The sequence below is a fragment of the Lactuca virosa genome, chromosome 4 (genome assembly GCF_052849685.1).
Source record: "Lactuca virosa cultivar CGN04683 chromosome 4, Lactuca_virosa_CGN04683_v6, whole genome shotgun sequence".
NCBI classification, from domain to species: Eukaryota; Viridiplantae; Streptophyta; class Magnoliopsida; order Asterales; family Asteraceae; genus Lactuca; species Lactuca virosa.
Window position 1 is genome coordinate 402663988 of NC_136429.1, and position 21198 is coordinate 402685185.

Consider the following 21198-nt stretch of genomic DNA (forward strand, 5'->3'; position numbering starts at 1 on the left):
ATTTGACTGGAGCTATTTTGAGCACGGTTCTTGAAAGGAAATGACATATTGAAACTAAATATGGTTGGGAGTTGTAGAACCCGTGAAGTTCAGAATGTCGACATCATTTGACTGGAGAATCTTTTTCTGTATTATTATTATTATTTATTTTCTTTTTCTTTTTCTTTTTCTTAAGATTCTCTTGTTTTACTATCTATATATATGAATGCTTGTTTCATTATCTCTATATATATGCTTGTTTCATTTTCTCTCTATCATTTCTCTCTCTTTCAAAATGAATCCAAACGTTCGCAAAATAGTAATGGATGGTAACAACGATAGTTCATCATCTGAGGATGAACTTATCAACAATAATTTGTTACCTGCATTATCTCGTAATGCACAACTTCTTCTCCAGAATAATGTTAGCTCAAGTAACAATCAAAGAAGAAACACAATCCAAAGAGATCGTTTAGAGGCTGAACAACTACCGATCCGACATTACTTTGCGGATGATTCAACATATGGCCACGATCTATTCCGCAGAAGGTTCCGTATGAGCAAAGGTTTGTTTATGCAACTTGTTGGTGACTTGGAGATGAATTATCCATATTTTCAAACAACATGGGATGCAACAAATCAGAGAAGTTTCAGTGGGCTACAAAAATGCACCTCAGCAATACGTCAATTAGCAAAGGGTTATAACCCAGACTCATTAGATGAGTATCCAAATATGTCAGAAAGAACTTCTCGTGAAGCTCTAGAAAACTTTTGCTATAGTGTTGTCCAAATGTATAAGGCTGAATATTTACGCCGTCCAACATCCACTGACATTCAAAAATTGTATGAAGCACATGAAGCTAGACATGGATTCCCTGGAATGCTTGGTAGCATTGACTGCACACATTGGAATTGGAGGAATTGTCCAACAGAATTGAGAGGCCAATACATGAGGGGTGACCATCAGTATCCAACAATGATACTAGAAGTAGTGACATCACAAGATTTATGGTTTTGGCATGCATTCTATGGTGTAGCTGGTTCGAACAATGATTTGAACGTCCTCTACCAATCACCATTGTTTGCTGAGAAATATCATGGAACATGACCTGATTGCTCATTTGATCTGAATGGTGAACACTACAAGCATGGTTACTATTTTGCCGATGGAATATATGCAACATGGGCTGTATTCGTGAAGGCATATCCACATCCAATAACCGAAAAAAAGAAACGGTTCAAGGCGGCACAAGAATCAGCAAGAAAGGACGTTGAACGTGCGTTTGGGGTCCTTAAAGGATGGTGGGACATATTAAAAATGCCGGCACGGGCTATGACGGTGAAGAAAACAAAAAACATAATGTATTCTTGTATTATACTACACAATATGATACTGAAAGATAAGGGTGCTGTGATATCTCCCGTGCATCAGCCCGACCCCCCCAATGACGAAGTCGAAGACCTAGAAATCATACATGAATTGCGCAATGATGAAACCCACCACCAGCTTCGATCTGATCTTACCGATCACATTGAACATGTCTACATTCCCACTCTGGATAACTAGTTAATTTTAATTATCGTTTTAGGATTTTAATTATTTTTTCTTTTTGAAGTGTTTTTTTAATTATCGTGTATTTTTTCTATTTGTAGTGTGGTTTTTTAATTAATGTTATTTTTAATATTATTTTAGATTTTTTTTGAATTAGCAAATATTTATTTTTAAATAAAAAATGCTATATTTTATTTTATTTTATATTTTTTAATTTAATTAAATGATGTGGCAAGTGGGTTGAGTGGGTTGAAAGATATAATTTCCATGTGTTGTGGGTTGGAAAAGATGGAAGTGAGAGAATAGAAAAAAACTGATGTGGTAGTAGGTTGAGTGAGTTGAGAGAGAATGACTCCCTCCTCCCTACGCCTCGTTCCCGAGTTTAACAAAAGAAAAAAAGATAAAAGAAAAGAAAGTCAATAGAGAAAAGAAGAGAAAGGAAAGGAAAACAAAATTATCTTTTGTGTTCCCGAGTTGGAGAGAAGTAGAAGGAAAATGAATCATTTTGTTCTTTCTTTCCAAATCCTTCCAAATCGAAAGGAAAATTAGGAGGGAAAATTCTTCCTTTAATGAAACTCGGGAACACCAATTTCTTTTATTTTCTTCTCATTTCCACCCATTTCCTTTCATTTCTCTCGTTAAGATGAACTCGGGAACAGGGTCTAAAAGTTTTAGTACTAATCTTTTATTTATTATAAATAGGGTGTTAGATAATCATCTCATATTATTAATATTATTCATATTTTAATCAACCCTTTTAATTTCTTCAACATCATTGATTTAATTCTTCAAGTGGCTCTTTTCCGTTTTGGATTTTTCCACTATAAATCCAGTGTCCTTTAATTCGGTTATTTACGTTTTGATCATTTTGGTATCTATGTTTAGGAAAATCAAATCACAAAAATAATTTAATTATGTTATAGGATTTGAGATTTGATGTTTCTGTGCAAATCTTTATTATATATGGATCTGTTATATTATTAACTTTTAATGTAAATTACAACTAATACCAAATAAAATAGTTCATAGTTGTAAAATATAATCATACTAAAGTACGATCTCTAGAACCTTGATTTGGCAAGTGACCGGTTAATGTTTAAATAATTTTTATTTATTTGCAAGTATTAATCTATAGAAGGTTGAATAATTTGTGAGGAAAGCTTCAGTACTATTCCTTGAAAGACGTATAACAATCGAATATATAACTTATGAGGAAAGCGCCAACAATTTGCAAGTATTAATCTATAGAAGGTCATAAAGTCGTCGGTACTACGCGGAGTGTTCCCCTCTCAAAATAATATATATCTGTGGCAATAAATGGGTAAAATAAACAAAAACCATCCAAGACGAAGGCGGAGCAAGAAGCAAGAAATAAGAAAAACGTAAACCTGGTTGTGGGTGGTGAATTATATGTTGGGCGACTTCCCAGAAAGCAATATCTTTCATTATAACCAATATTTTGATGAAGACCTTGCAGAAGTACCATTGCTCGGAAGGGACACAAGTAGTAGACTTCGTTATTTTCATAACAGTCCTTTTGAGCCTCTCTATAGTGGTGGTAACGGTGGTGCTGGGGCTGGTATTGGTGGCGGTGGGGCTGGTGAAGATGGAGGCTTCGTGCGAAGAGAAAAATGGTGGAGGAAGTTCTTGGCCTGGTGTAAGAAACTAAGAAATAAACATAGACGCCGTTCTAGAAGATAAAATAAAAGTCTTAGACAAATGTATTTATGTTATGCGTGTGGTTGATATTGGATTATAATTAGACATAAATTCTTTGCTGAGCCTAATGTTCATTCATCTAAATTATTGTTGAACACTATTCATGTGGTTGACGTACACTTGACACCTGCTTAATCACCGCTTAACCCTATTCACCTTACTTCTTCCTAAACCTAAAAGGGTATATATGTACGTAACCGGGTAAATAATTAGTAATTGCACTTCATGTCTATTTTGTTTTCTAGATTTACGATTTCCAATTTTGGTTTATATTGATTTCGGTTTTTGAATAACCTGTTCACGATGTAGGTGTTTTATGTTCAATAGGTCACCATAGGTAATAACTAAAAGTCTATATATGTTTTTTCTTCTATTGAGTGTGGAGTTTATCCAACTGTGATTACGATTTTGATTTTGTAGTTGCAGAGAAAAAAAATTAGTTGGAAACAAAACGACCTGAAAGCCTGCCTGAGCAAGAAGAAAAACTCCTTTGAGACGATTATAATAACCAAAAGTCATTTTTAAACAATTTTAAATGACAAAGGATGATCTGAGATTGAGAATTTTATTGTCAAATAGAAGGTCAGATGCTAATGATTTGATCTGGTTATATAAAAGAGATTTGTTGCATCATCAGGAATCGATTATCAAATAATGATGAAGGGGCTGTAGTTCTATATGGAAAGCGTTCATATGAATAACAACATTCAAGTGTAATCCGTTAATTGATGAAGGTGTTACATTAAAGAAATGAAATCACAATAATCAGAGGTTGAACTAGAGAATTAGAGATCTAGAAATTATTGGTTCTTTATCGTCAATGAGGAGGAGTGACCACTGAAAAACAAAGTGGATACCATATCCTCTACTGTCTCAATCGATAATGTAATTATGGAACCTATTAATAAAGTTATTAGTTTATTTAGTAAAACTGTTAGTTTTAAGAAGAAAAGTTTAATTAGGAGTTCCAAAGCGTAAAACCTATGTGAGTGTGTGTGTTTTTGTGTGTTGTCATTTTCAGTAAGTTGCCATTTTCTGCTAACATGTAATTTGATGTCGTGGTTCTTTAATTGTTTAAGGCTCTTGAAGCAGTTGGAAAGGTATCTTTTGTACTATTTCTATCATACATTTTATTGTAGTTGGAAAGGTATCTTTTGTACTATTTGTATCATACATTTTATTGTTTTTCCACATTTAGGCTTAGTTTGGTAGCCTCTTAATTGCAAAATTAAGAGCCAAACTCTTAATTTTTCAGATATACGTTGTTTGGTTGCATATTATTTTATGCCACTTAATTTATAAGCTGCCTCTTAAACTTTCAGATCCAAAGACATGTCTGAAGAAATAAAAAGAAAGTGCGTTCCCTTTTTGCCCAAATACTTTATCTCCTTCCCTTTACTCTTTCTTCTTCACAAACGCCGCTTCCCACTGAAACTCCAATTGAAACATCCACCATCCTCTCCGGTCATCCCTCTAGACAACGCCTCTGCCAGAGACGCCGTCTCCGACATTTTCGCCGACAGCGAAGCCCTCCGGCTCCCTCATCGATGCATATTTCGTTTTTACCCCTGCTCCCCCTTGTCTCTTTCTATTCTCACAACTCCTATTCCCTCCAACCACTTTCCGACGACTGCTACCCTCCATCGCCTGCTTGTCACCGCCTTCTCCAACAACTCACAGCCCTAACCGGACCATTGTTGGAGCGCAGTCCCTCCACCCAATAGAATGATCGGCCAACCCCACCATTTTCGGATATCACACCATGTGTTGTGTAGAATTTTAGGGTTTTCAATTCATCTCGCTTTTTTGGTGTATACTCGGAATCAATATAGTTTTGATAACAGGTATATACTCGGAATCAATATAGTTTTGATCCGATTGAGGTGTTTTTTTGGCAAACTGATGTAAATCATATGATCAGTTGAGATGGTGATAAGCCTTTCGTCAAATTGGATTGACCAAAATTGTTGTAAGTGATGTATTTTGCACTAGTAAAGTCGTATAAAATGTCTACAAATCATTTATTGAAGAACAAGAAGCATTCTTGATAATTATTGAGTTTGCTGGCTGATGTTTTATCAAGATTTGAACCAATTTGATCAGTTATCTACTTTGTTGCTATTTCGGAGATGTGCTTAAAGTTTATTGCTAATTTAGATAGTTATGGTTATGTTTTGATTAGTAGTTTCTTAAAAGTCTTATTTTGGTGCAGCACTGCAGCTTGGGTTCGATCATACTGATACAAGGTGAAAAGGACATTGGATGAGTGTCGATGTTTAGGGTATATTTTGATCCAGGGAGCTAAAGTAAAAAAGATGATGTGAATTTGTGCTTTTCATTATTCTATTTACATAAATTGTAAATGTAAATACTTAAATTTGACTTTCTTATCAATTTTGAATTTAGGCTTTGAAGAATTGACTTCCTTCGGCCCTTGTGAATCTTTGTAATATGGATGTGTATTAGCAATGGAATGTTCATGTCTCACAAATTAGGGGTGTATGAACATGTATTTATTTCAAAGGCATTGAACCATTGTTTTGAAGTACATAATCGTCAAGTTATTTTTCACAATTATTCAATAAGTTTTGTTAAATTGTTTTCTAAATAGAAACATTGAATTCAACAAAAAATAATATAGAAGGGTAAAATGGTCATTTTTATTATTCAGCATAACAATTCAGAGGTTCCAACCAAACAACATGTTAGAAATTCAGAATTTAAAAATTCAGACCCTCTTAGAAATTCAGATCTCTTAAAAATTCAGATGCTGCCAAACAGGCCCTTAGTATGTCATTCTATGTTAAAATGCACTGCAGGATTCTTTAGAACATACAGAAATTCACAAATTGATGGTTTAAGAAGTTGATTAATGCAAACAAATTAAAGGTATAGCAATCATTTTGCAGCTCGGTTATTAATCAAACAAGAGTTTTATAGTCTTGATACTGCAACTTAGGGCATCCACTTCATACAGTTCAATAGATATGTCACATCATTTTTTTACATTTCATACAACTTTATCAATAATATTTTTCTACAATGCATTGAACTCTACAAAGCTCAATAGAAAATTACAAAAGCTAATTTATAGTATATATTTAAGAATGATTAAATTGTAAAATTGGTCCTTGTGGTTTGCAAAAAACTTTGGATGGGGTTCAAAAAGTTTTCAGGCTGCATGGAACGTCCAAAATCAAGAATTTTCTTTGGTTTTGGTCGTTGAAATTTTAAAAGGACTATTTTTCCCTTATTATTTATTTTTCACATTTTCTTTATTTTTTTTAATTGTTTTATTATTAAAAAGACAACAAAAGAAAAGAAAAATAGGACGGGTCCACCCCCACCTGATCTCTCTCTCTCTCACACACACACACATATACATACACACATGACCTTTTCTATTCATATCGTCTTCCCCACCCTTCATCTTCAACCCATCTTGCTATATCTTCCACAAATCATAGACACAACATCACAAATACTTCACTAAGAATTTTCAATCTGTTCACTTTACGCTTCTTCCCCTCATGTTTCTTCACCTCGAGTTTCTTCTCTGAGATTGACTAAGATCAAATCGGTGATTCCAGCTCTGATTTAGAGCCCAAGTCGTAACCCTAGCCCTTGCCCAAGTCTGATAGGGTCAATACAGAAGAAATCGGCCGTTAATAGATGGTTATCGGTGTCCGAAGCAGCTTCCGATCGTAGGGTATCAGGGTCGTCTAGGATGGGTCCTGGTTCTCATTGAAGGTTAGTGTTAAAACTGTAAAATTGCGAAGTTTTTTTTTGAGAGAGTCATGTTCTTATCACCGTCGACCCGGGCAGTTCACGCACCCCCAATCATATCGTCTCCACCACCACGTCTCGTCGAATCCAGAGAAGAATTTCAACACAGTTTGGGCTTGACTGTCATGGATATTGTAAATTTAGGGCTTGTAAATTTAAGATTCAAACAGGGGAGGGTGGGTTTTATTTTTTTGAGTGGCAGCTGCTTTTCAATCGACCCAGATGAAGAAATTTGAAACTTCAGAAGAAATTATTTGATATAATGGTAGCGAATTTCAGTTCTTGTTCCGAATTAAAGATGAAACTAACCTCTAAAATGGGACTATGAGATTGATCGGACAAATTGGAAGGAAGTGAACCAGGGTTGAGGAAGATGACCTGATGAGAGAGAGAGAGAGAGAGAGAGAGAGAGAGAAATCGGGTGGGGTGGACCTGCCTTCTATTTTTCTTTTCTTTTGTTTTTTTTAATTATAAAACAATTAAATCAAATAAAGAAAATGTGAAAAATAAATAATAAGGGCAAAATAGTCCTTTCAAATTTTCAAGGACCAAAACCAAAGAAAATTCTTGATTTTGGACCTTCCATACAAGTTGAAAACTTTTTGGACCTTCCATACAAGTTGAAAACTTTTTGGACCCTATCCAAAATTTTTTGGGAACCACAATGACCAATTTTGCATCTTTGTCTTTAAGAATTAAAAACTTTCATTTTCCCCGTTGAAGAGTTCAATGACCATTGAACTCCAAATCTGTTGAATGACAATATGGCAACTAATTATATTATAGTTTAATCCATTGCATTACAAATACACTTGTCAGATCATTCAACTCTCTCATTGAACTCATAATTATGGATGCTCTTATGTTCAACCTCCAACGAGCCCTATCATGAGGTGTTCTTGAAGCAGAATATCTTCATGATTCAGTTTCAGTTCCTGTTCTTTGTGAAGGGTACCAAAAAGGGATAATATGACTATTTTTTTATTATCTTTTGCCTTCTGCAGACAAACAAAAATTCTGATCATTTTGTATATACAGTGGTCGCGAAGCACAGGAAACCCCCTAGTTCTATTGATTAAAAAGTGATTCTAACTCTAACTGAATTCTTTAGCAACGATAAAAGGTTATCCCCAGATATAAGTATATTAAAGTTTATAACATATTTCGTATACTAACTTGTACAAGAAAAAATAAGTACAAATATTATAATTAATTTTTTTTTAACATATTCTTTTAACACAACCTCTCCATTGCTAAATCATTTGTTATATAATGAAAAGTTGGAGAAATATATTAAGGTTTTATATTAAACTAAAATTTTAAAAAATTACAAGGATTTTAGATCTTAGACAACATTTTATAATTAATTTCCAAAATTTTCCTAGAACAGCACTTATTTTCCCTGTTGAAGCACACATACATATATACATGCCCAAGAACATTTTTCTCGATGAATATTTTCAATCATAAAATGAAAATGAACATATGTTTTAATCAAAATGGACAAAAGTCATATACGTAGTTTTGTGTATATGATGTGCACACACATGAAGCACTTATACATGTGCGCATGTCATGTACAAATCCCTAATAATTCCAAGGTAGGGATGTATCACAGGAATAAAGATCGCGGAATTGGTAGTTATGGTGGTAGTGATCCAAAGAATGGAGTATGGATAACGGCGGTGCTGGGGTTGGTATTGGTGGCGGTAATGGTGAAAATGGAGGTCTCGTGCGAGGAAAATGATGGAAGAAGTTGGCCTGGTATAAAAAACCAAGACATAATTAAATATCGTAGCCGCCATTAAAAAAACCAAAAATAAAAATCATACACATATAACGTCAACATGTTGATCTTTTATTACGTAGATGTATTTTGTTTAGTTATGAATGTGGTTCATATTGGATTATAATAAGATAAATGTAATACTATATTTGTAGAAAAGTCGTAATGAACTTTCCAATGTTAATGGTTTTATAAAGGGATAATGACTTAAAAGGGTAATATATTTTTCGATTTTTACATATTTGATCACTGAGTTTTTTTTTCGTCCACATTTACCCTTCAACTTGTTAAACTGTATACATTCAGTCCTTATGACCGGCTACTCCAGATTACCCGGTAAAAATGACTTAATAGGGTAATATATTTCTCACTTTATATACATTTAGTCCTTAATATTTTTGTACACATTTAGTCCTTTTTTTTTGCAAAATAAATCATTTTTTTGTACTAATTCAGTACTTATAAATGATTTTTTAGTTTTTTCTCACGAAATCTTACGTGGAACATTCATTAATGAGGCGTATGGGGCTTTTGATGCTTATATCCATCGCGATTTCGACTACTTGGTTGCTTAGGTCATGTGGTCTGAACGTTATAACTTCTTCATATGATCTCGGATTTTAACGATCTTTATATCCATGCGTTCGTATTTTAGTCTACTACAACTTTCATTTAGATTGTTCCCATTAAAAAATAATATATTTTTACTTACGATTTTTATATCCATACGCGGTAGTGAATTTAATATGGTCCCGGTGTTGCACCGACAACACCTGTTTTTTCTGTTTGCAGTGGAAAAATTTTCGTTTTTTTTTGTTTATGTTTATACCTATTTTCCATGTATCGGCAACACCTATTTCATTTCGGCAACACCTACTATGTATTACTGCGTCTTCCCCTGTCCATACGTTTTTTATGAATGCATGTATGTATGTTTTTTTTATAAAATTGTTAGTAAAAATATATTACATTTTAACGGGAGTAATCTTAATGAAAGTTGTAGTAGACTCAAAAAATGAACACGTGGATAAAGATCCTTAAAATCTGATATCGTATGAAGAATTTACGATGTTCAAAATACAAGACCTAAGCCAAACCACAAGACTTACACAACCAAACAGTCGAGATCGCATTGGACATAAGCATCAACAACCCCAAGCACCTCATCAATGATTGTCTCATGTAAGATGTCGTGAAAAAAACCTAAAGAAATCATTCATAAGTACTGAATGAGTACAAAAAAATGACTTATTTTGAAACAAAAAAAAAATGTTAAGGACTAAATATGTACAAAAATATTAATGACTAAATGTGTACAAAATGAAAAATATATTACCCTATCAAGTCATTTTTCCCGGCTAACCTGGAGTAACAGGTCATAAGGACTAAATGTGTACAGTTTAACAAGTTTAAGGGGTAAATGTGGACGAAAAAAAACTCAGTGACTAAATGTGTACAAATCGAATAATATGTTACCCTTTTAAGTCATTATCCATTTTATAAAGCTAGAAAATAAAACATTGTATTTGTTATATTCCAATTAAAATAAATAGTAATAATAATATCCTAAATAATAGAATAAAAAAACATTAACCGAGAGATTTTCAATTATTAAATAATAATAAAATAGTAATAATGAAAATGGTAAAGTAAGTTATTTATATTTATTACACTACAAAAAATGCTAATTAGTGTTTAGTGATGAAAATAAAAAGGTCACAAAGGTGTTTTTTGTTTTTTCGAAACGAAAATTCATGAAGTCTGTAGACCATCTCTGCAACATTTTGCAATAGAAGAGGTGGACCAAACGGCTGCAGTCTGTAATAAGAAACATGTTTGCTTTTTAACATCAAACAGACTGCTACAATAAACTGAAATTTAAATAAACTGCTTTTAAAAACTGAAAATAGTTCTCAACACTGAAATTTTAATAATTCTATTATTAAAATATTGAAAAAAAAGAACATGTAAAAAAATAAAAATATAAAATTTCTAAAAAATATAAAAAAAACTATTCTTTTTTAGAAAAAACTAATTTTAAAAACATAAAAAAAATTGTAATAAAATTAATATTGCAAACAATGTCTAGAAAATTCGTAAAAGAATCACACATGTTAAAAAAGATTCAACCGAAACTAAAAATATTATTAAAAGAAACGCTAAAAAAATTAAAAATCAATTTTTTTTTAAAATTAAGTTATAAAAAATTGTGGAAACTATATAAAGAAATTGTATCAAATCCGTAAATCAAAGCTTTAAACAAAAAATCAAAGTTAAAAAAAAACCAAGTTATACCAAATTTCTTACAAAAATCACTTGGAAACAATGAAAGCTGAAGAGGTTTGAAGACGCAAGTCAAGTGATGTGTCACGTAGAAGACGCGCAAATGTTTTGTAGTATTAAGTCTTCCAAAAAACAAACTGCTGCGAGAGGGCAAGTGTTGCATGTGTGTTGTGTCTCGCAGCAAAACATGGACTGAAGAGGTGTTTATAAAAAAACAAACAACCTCTAAAACAATAGAAGAGTGGTCACTAAAAGGTCACCAAATAGTGAACAGAAAATATAAGTGGTCACCAAATAGTGACTAAAATATAGCGCTCACTATATTTGTTGCCATTCATTTTGTCACTATCAATGGAATTTGTTATTGTTTTATGTGATTAGTGACCATATATAAAAAACTCATCAATAGTTTACCCAATTAGTGGCAATTCACTGATTTACCCAATTAGTGACCATAACTGATTTATCCAATTAATGACCATAAAAAGTCGTCATTAATTTTTGTTGGTATTTCTAGTATTTAGCACATTTAATTAAATGAACATACTCAATGGTAATATATACTATGATCCATTTATCAAAATATATCTCGTCAAATGATCAAGACAAATTATTTTTCAAATTTAAACTAACTCACAATCCATACTTCTTTATGTTGGGCTAAGCCCATGTGGTGACCCATGGATACTCCATGGAGGTTAAAACCCATAGAGCCTAAGGAATGTGGAAAGTCATGCACATTAGGGTTTGCATGGTGTAACCCTAATCATGACACACTATATAAGAAACCCTCTAGCTCAAGAAATCGGCACTAGTGAGTCTTTGGAAGAGCATATCCGATTTTGTGTGCGAGAAACATTCTCTAAAGTCCTCCAATTGTTGTTGGTGATTTGTGGTTCCATTTGAGGCATTCACAATATTGGTGCTAGGCTCTTAAAGCTCCAAGTTAACAAGCTACAACAAAGGTAAGTCATCTAACTAGATTTTTATAGTGTAAATACTCGATAGTATGCTAGTTAGGATGATGCCTTGGAAAATTGAAAGTTTGCATGTATAATATAGAAAACATAGATCCAAGGCATCTAGGGTTGCATGTACACCATAGGAGTGTTAGAATGCTCAAAACCCTTCCTAACCTTTGGTGTAAATTCTTTCTCGTGTAGTGTCTTGCCTACAAGGCACACCATAACATAATTTATTCTTAACCAATCCATTGTGTTGAAATCATAATTTCTTAGTTTCATACAACAATGTAGCATAACTAGAAATTTTATAACTTTTGGAAATGATTACAACATTTATTCATACATTACGCCTCTTATTCTAGACTTTGAAGAAGTGACATTCTTTCTCTTACTCAGACGTCTTTTGCTTCATCTCTCTCTCTCTCTCTCTCTCTCTCTCTCTCTCTCTTCATCCATGATCATTTGGAATGCTCGTGACTTTGGTTTTGGTGGCACATTCTTCTTTTCAACTACCGTCTTCTCCAAGTATTCCTTCATGACATACCATTCTTCCCTGCACTCAAAACACACCATTCCATTGTGTCTGCACTCGTCAGAATAGTGACCAGATCTTCTGCACCTGTAGTAGGTCACTTCTCATTTGCATTGCCCAACATGCTTCTTCTTGTATTTATTGCACCAGTTTTACTCATTATTAACCTCATATCTTTTTTCGTTGGGGTCTGACTTTGAGATTTTACTTTTGTTACCGGACTTTGAGAGTCCCTCACCTTCCCTTTTCTTGCCAACTTCACATTTGTTGGTAGCTTTCCTCTTGAACATGTCTTCTACTGACCGTGCAGCCTAGATGGCTGCCCTAAAATTATGTGTCTGCTTAACTGACACAGAATACTCCCATGGTAGTCCTTTGGAGTACTTATAAATCTTGGATAATTCATCGGGGACCACACACAAGGCAAATTCCATTTTGTCAGTGAAAGCATTTGTATACTCTTCAACATATATGCTTCCCTTCTTTAGTGTTAGGAGTTGATTCTCTAATTCCAACATGTTTTTAGCTGAGAAAAATTTGCGCTTGAAGTGGGTCAAGAACTCTTCCCATGTTAGTTGTAGAGGCTTGTTACGACTTAGAGTTTTTCCCAACGTATTCCACCAACAGATCGCTGCACCCTTAAATTGCCTTACAACGCAGGTAGTCTGCAATTTTCCCGTGCAATCGTAGGTTATGAAGGATAGCCCCATTTCTAAAATCCAATCCATGACTCCTACTGGATCTTCTTTTACGTTGAATGATGATGGATTGACAGTTGTGAAATCTTTATATTTGCAGTAGCCTTTAGGCTCATCATTCCTTCAGATCCCTAAGTCTTCCGGAAGAGGGAGTGGTCCTTGATGACTTTTTTAGTCATTGTTCCCTTCCTGAACCGTTGTTGGATGAAACTGCACTGGTCCATTGTCATCTTTCTCGACGACTATCGGTTCGTTGATCACTGGTACTCCACCCTTAGCGTTAGCTAGTCCATGGGTTATGAGTTCCATAAACTCATGTTTTTGTTGATCCAGCATGTTTTGCATCATCAATCGAACTCCATCCATCAGATAGGCAACTTAAGGCATGCTATACTACACATCATTTAGCACATAAAAGCAGATTAGGCATCTTATCCTAAGGTAAGCTAGTGCTTGTGTCAATTCAAGTGTGTTACCTAAAATATAATAGACACATCTCAGGATCATCGCTTAGCATTCTAAGTTGAAGTCTAGAAATCCTATAAATTCATAGTTCGCTTAAACTAATGCTTTGATACCAACTGTGACATCCCCAATTTCACGACCATTTTATAACTTTTTCTTTGTGGTTATTTTAAAACAAAGTATTTTATTAGTGCAGAAACTTGTCCCAAAATTGTTATTTCGATGTGAAAGTATATTAATATCGAACATTTCCAAAGAAGTGTTCCATATTAACATATTTTAAAGATTGGTATGTCATAACTGATACAAAACATAAGCATAAACGGGCCTTACAGTGATAATCTACGAGCTCACTAACTCCTTTAATCTCTCAGCAGATAATTACACTATATATCAATACCTTCGTATCGCTACCTGTGATACCAAGAAACTAAGTGGGTCAAGTTGGGAAACCTGGTGAGCACATAGGCTTTTCAACCTACAATATTATATTCTTTTAATTATATACTATTCAGCATTTAAATATCCTAGTTACCTCATTTCTGTTATTCTCTCTCTTTAATCCTAGAATGATGATTTCTTAATGATCCTTTATATTAGTCATCTATAATTTCCTAAATGATTAGACACGACAGTACGATAATTCTTGGACACAGCATGACAGTACAATAATACTTTGGACATAGCAGGGCAATACGATACTACTTTGGGTAAGCACGGTAGTATAATAATACTTTGGACATAGCACGACAGTACAATAGTATTTTGGACATAGCACGGCAGTATGGTAGTACCTTGGGTAAGCACGACAATATAATAATACTTTGGACATAACACAACAATACATTAGTAGTTTGGGTAGGCACGACAAGTCACAACTTATTATTTGGCACGACTCTTAGTTAACATATCATGGCTACTATCTTACACGGTCCTATCACAACCTCTCATTTATTATTTCGCACAACCCTTTACTACCCAATATTATTAAGTATAATATACGATTAGATCAAGTAACAATCATATCATATAGTAAAAATATATTAAACATAGCAAGAATAGGGCACATAGCATTTAAGCATTTAGAGTACTTGTATCTATGTGTAAGTTAAAAGTAACTATGCACTCGCCTAACAGAAGTATGTGACTCAAAGTTAGGGCAGCGCTTTGCCTTCACACTTTTCAACGACCTAAATGTATAACACCTAGTCTTAGTCTGGTTTCGTAATCCTAGTGACTATTTAAACAATAGTCTAGATCCCTCAATAATCCCAATGTATTCTAATAGTTCTATCAAATAAGGGTTAGACAGGCAAGACAATTGGGAGGCAGGATCATTTCAGCACATAGCTTTTCTAAAATCCAACAATCAAGCCAACATAACCATTCTAGACATCTCTCCCGTAAGTAAATCAATCAGTATTATGACATGGAATTACTGATAAATCTTATTTATAGGTTCATAATGACGACTTATGACTATAAATATAAGTTACACTGAAAAAAATAAAGTGTAGCTTAACTTACAGAGCTTCTAAACGAAAACCAGGAAAAATGCACGGATAGAAATCCAAAACCGAAAGCTCTACTTTCCGGACACCTCGACCCCTCAAAACATTAGTAGATACCCTAAGGAACCTCAAGAATATCGAACTCAATAAGGAAAGTAGCTCAGAGACAAAGGAATGAAATTTTGGTGTGGAAATGAGGAAAATCGGAAGGATATATATAGCCCACTGGGAGGCGCTCTATGCACAGACAAGAGGCGCGTCACGCCCTCTTGTCCTGCTGGCCCCTCTCAGCTTGTGCCACATGTCGCATCTTCGTTCGTCCGCGTCCTATCCTTCTAGAAGGTGCCACATGTTGCCATTTCATGGTGCCACATTTTATGCTCAAATTAAGCCATGTCATCTTGTCTCTTGGAAGAGGTGGCCTCCTGAAATGCCACGTGGCGTCCTCTCGTAGTGCCACGTCATCGTGTGCGCCGCGCACTTCGCCGCCGCGATTTCTTAGATTTTTAAAATGGCGTAAATTCTCCATACGAGCTCCGTTTTTGACGTTCTTTATATCCCCGGAAAGCTCTAAATGAGATCTACAACTTTCGTTTAGATCCCAACAACTAATTGTCACTTTATCAACAATTTATATTTTTGATAGGCTTAGGGTGTTAGAGATCGCTGCAGAAAGCATAACTCCTATATACGGACTCTGTTCTCGATGTTCTCTATATCGACAGACTCCTATTTGTGAGTTCTTTAACTCTTGTTTAGATTATGTTGTGTATTAACCTTATTGTTCCAGAATTTAATTTTTGTGTGCATACTGCTGCACTGAAGTTTCTAAAAATCATAATTTACTCTTCGTATGTCAGATTTGGGCGTTTTAAATATCTACGCTCTTGGTTTAACGACCACTACATCTTTCATTTAGATCACTTAGGCTAAATAGTAATTTATACAAAATTCACTTTCTTCAACACGCAAAACTGTGTCGATTTAATCGCGAAACTTTGAAGAAGCATAACTTCTTCATACGAAGTCGGATTTTAGTGTTCTCTATATATACAAAATCCTTGTCACATACACTATAAATTTCGTTAAGATTATTTATCCTAAATATTCTACTATCAAAAAGTCATTTTTATCCCTTATTATATCGTCACCGCCTAGCCCGAATCTGCGGGTGTTACAAGAAGTAAGTTACTTCAAAACTCTTTCATTTTTATTATCAATAATTTATCAGTCCCATTTAACATGCAGTTCTTAAACCAAAGAATGAAAACACACTAGCCACTAGGAGAGACTAATATTCCATTGTTATATGAGTTGATCAAAATATAATAAAGATGAAAAAAATGAATAGCCAAAATATAAAGGATTACTATTCATTTCCTCAAAATTTTCTCATTGGTCATATGCAAAATAAAGAAGAAAATGGTCATGTACTCTGCAACCATTTTAATATTTTTTAAATTATTTTTGAGACCATCAAGTTTTATTTATTACCTTCGCTTAGGTTCCTTTGTCTCATAAAAATCGAATATGTGATGTCTGTCTAGTCTGCTTCTTGTCAACCATGAAAATCAAGAATCAGTGTCCAAGTAAAGAAGAACTGATATTCTTATTATTTATGTTTTTAAATAATAAATCTACAACACAAAAAATATGACATACCTCTCTTTGATAAAATTATTATCATATAATGACCTTTCTAATCTTTCCTCAAATGGGTTGCATACCATATTTGAAAGATCTATATGCCTAATAAGCATTATATAATGATATTTGCTAATGACATATTATCATATAGAGTCACACCTTATAACAAGTTACTACTTATTTAACATCCCAAAAATACTAGATAAAAGTTTTTGCTTTTAAATCAACCAAATCATTCATTTATTAATTTCAAAGATAGTTATAATATCAAAAGTGTTATCAAATAATATCAGAGTAGTAAAAAAAATCATAAATATGGAATCTCTAGTAGATGCGATGCAATCTTGCTGGACCCTTCCCTTTATAATGAGAAGTACATGAAATATTTAAACATAAAACCATAAGCACAAAGCTTAGTGAGTTCCACAAAATACCAATTACCACACATAACATAACGAGTCTATTTCAACACAAAGAAGATGCTATGGGCCAAATCATATTCTTATTCCATGCCTGGGCCAAATCATGGTATTTCATACGAATTCTAGGGGCCAAATCTTAGTCTTCCTTACAATTGCCAGGGGCCAAAACCTAGTCTTTCATGCAAATGCCAAGGGCCAAACCCAGGTATTTCATACAAATGTCAGGGGCCAAACCGTGGTCTTTCATAGAAGTATCACAAAGAAAACGAGCATCCTACATAGTATAGTGAGAAAACTCACCTCGTAACATAGTTAACAGCTAACCAACTCATACATCCAAGAAATGGGTGCTACACACTACCTAATGAATCATACGAGCTAAACACTTAGTCTACCTTCTAAAACTAGCAATTTGACCAAAAGTTGAACATGGCCAAAAGTAAATGCTCAAAGTCAACATCTATTGACCTTCAAGTCGTGGCCATCCGTCGTTGCACCTTCTCGACAAAACAGTCCCGACCAGTGAATTTGCCACGCCTTGGCAATCATGCCACCACGTCATGCCAACTTCACAGTGAACAACTTACTGGATTTTCTCAACTAGATCAAAAGTGAAATCGCCACGCCGTGGCAATTATACTTTCTAGAAGGCTTCTTGGGATTCTAATGGTCCATAAAAATCCTTGCTTTGATGACATGCAATTGTAATGCATATCATTCGGTTAACACTACTAGAAAAACAGCCTTTTACGATGCACAATGTGTGTCATAAAACGCTCAGACGACGCACAAATGCGTGTCAAGGAATGCCCTGTCATAACGAGAGACGACACGCTTTTGTGCGTCGTCTATTCACGACGCACGCATATTTACGACGCACATTTATGACATGTATTTACGACGCGCAGTTATGACACGCAATGCGTATCAAGGAAGGCCCTGTCATAAAGGAAGATGACACGTATTTGCGTGCCGTGACCTTACGACGCGCGTGTTTATGACACGCAATGCGTATCAAGGAAGCCCCTTTCATAAATGAAGATGACACGCATTTGTGTGTCATAAACTTTAGTAACCATTTACGATATGCATTTATGACGCGTCTTTATAATAATCATTTACACATAATACAAAAATATGTAAACAAATATATACCAAAATAATCAGTTTCATCCAATAACATCATGTCAAAAAATTGTAATACATTGATATTAATGTCACGCCCCGCTAAAGCGGAAACACGAGGCGTGGCAGTGTAAAGGGTTTCATAGCAAAAGTTAAAAGACAACACCAACCATAGTATTAAAAATCATTACAATTTTACAATGGGTTTGAACAACTTTTAAAAGAAATTACAATGTAAATTGAAATACAACACATGCGAATGCTTCTAAAAGTGATGTGTCCCTAAGTGCCACTTACTCGATGATTCCTGAAAAAGCATGTAAAACGAGCGTCAACTATAAAAATAGTTGGTGAGTACTCACAGATAAAAAAAAATATTCGTTTCATGAATCAAAATCAAGTTTTGATAAAAGTTTCCATAAATGAAAATATATTGTTAAAATGAGTAATCAAGTTCATTGCTGCAATGAGCAAACAATTTCATTGCTAAAACATGTATATAAGTTTCCAATAATAAAATTTTGATGTTGTAATGAGAAACAAAGTTCATTGCTATAATAAGAAACAAAGTTCATTGATATAATTAATAAACAAGTTTATTGCCATAATTAATAACAATTTTGTATGTGTATGAGCAAACAATGAGTTCCCAACCAAGCCTATGACTGATGCCCTATCAAGATCTATGCTTATCGTTCCATAGATTATATGGTATCATGCACTCCAGCAATCGGGCGAGTGAGGAAGTGTCAATTCCTAATAGCGCTATCCATAATGACCATTGGCTCAAAGAGTTAATGGTTGGATTAAAGTGTAAAGGGAAGGGACTTAAGACGATAAGGCCTCATGTTTCGTGTTGCATAGACATACATAGAGAAATATAGCAAAATATAGCAATCAAGTTTGATACAAATCAATTTAAATACAACGAACAAATAATAGTTTTTCGGACATGCTTTTCCACCCCAAAACATAAAAACTGAAAATAGGGGAGTCGTGAATACTCACAATGCATTGAGATGATGCAAATGGTGCCTTGAACTACGTTCCACGTGTACCACTACCGATTCCTACAATAATGGTATTCGCTAGTGAGTCTCTAATCGAAATCTAACACTAGTATACTTACTACTACAACAGAATTATGCCAATATTGTGTCAAAATTTAATATTGATAAGTTACAAACATTTTTCTGTGAAAATTAAATTTCAATGAATCAATTGTTATATAACAATTTAATTGGAAAAATCACATTATTGAAATGCTAATATTTAACATTTTAAGAGGTGTTCCAATGATTTAATATTGAAAAACTAAATCAATTTAGTTCTAAAATTTCCCAAACTTTGCATTTCAGTTTTAATTAAAGTCAAAGACCTTAAGATAAATTTTCTTGAATTTTTGATTTGTCTAACTATTTTTCACGATTTTAGTTTCTTGAATAACCATAAAATCATAAAAAATACTAAACAGTTAATAAAAATTACCAAACTTCAGATTTTGGGTCTAACTACATTAAAAGACACTTAGATAAATTTTCATGGATTATAGATATGTATAACCATTTTTCTTATATTTAATTCTCTAAATATATAAAAATTCATGAAAAATAGCAATCAGTTAAGAAAATTCCCCAAAGTTTTTATATTACTGCCATTACACATACTTAAGCTGGAAAAAATATAAAAATGAATTTATAAACTGTTTAACCCAATTTTATGATTTTTGTGCATTTATTCGAATAAAAATTGACATAAATAGAAAACAGATTCCAAAATTTTCCAAAATTTTTGTAACACTGTTATTACATATATAGAAGCTTCGAAAAATATAAAAGATATTTTTCAATTAGTGTTGCTATTTTTCCTTGTTTAATATTCTTAAATAATCATTAATTAAATAATAATTATTAAACATCTAAAGTAAATTACCAAAATTTTTGTAAACTTCATTTACAGTGTAAATAATATGGGAAAAATACCAAAGGTGGTTTTTATATACTGAAATCCGATTTTGGGGATTCAAGTGTATTTAATCTTAGAAAATAGGAGAAAAATAGTATACTGAATAGAAAAATCATCAAAATTTTTATTTAGAGTTCTTTTACATTTTAAGGTCTTTTGGTAAATTGTCATGAATTTTGGATGAGTAGAACTATTTTTCCTGTTTTTAGTCAATTATAAACACAAAAATCGGGGAAAAATAGGAATGCATTATGCAAAATTCTGAAAATATTTTTCCGAGTCTTACACATAGGGTAGGAGCTGCGAAAATTATTAGATAACATTTTCAAATTGTCGAAAGTGGATTTATGATTTATTGGGGCTAAATAACAAGAAAATTAAAAACCATGCTAAACAGTAACAAAAATCGATGAAACTTAATGAAAAGTAGTTATTTAGCATAGGGGTCATCCACGAATTCACCTAGGATTTATAGACCTCAGAAAGTATTTTATATGATTTATTGCAATAATTATAATAATTCGAGAAAAATGAATTATTTTCGGATTTGATCAGAAACGTTGTTTTAGATATTTATTTGAGAATAAATCCTTTATAAACCTATTTGAAAACTTTTTAACAACAAACTTTGATCATCAAGCATATAAGCTTGAAGATCATCACATGCATGTTGGTTTGAAGACCAATCATGAGTTTGAAATGTTCAAAAAATCGTTTTTGATAGAAAACATAGGGTGCATGTGGTGATTTTCACCCAAAACTT

At 33.4% G+C, this 21198-nt stretch overlaps 1 pseudogene; it reads left to right on the forward strand.

The window, feature by feature from the left end:
- Positions 1-301: 301 nt before the first annotated feature.
- Positions 302-1546, forward strand: LOC145106485 (uncharacterized; annotated as a pseudogene).
- Positions 1547-21198: the final 19652 nt, after the last annotated feature.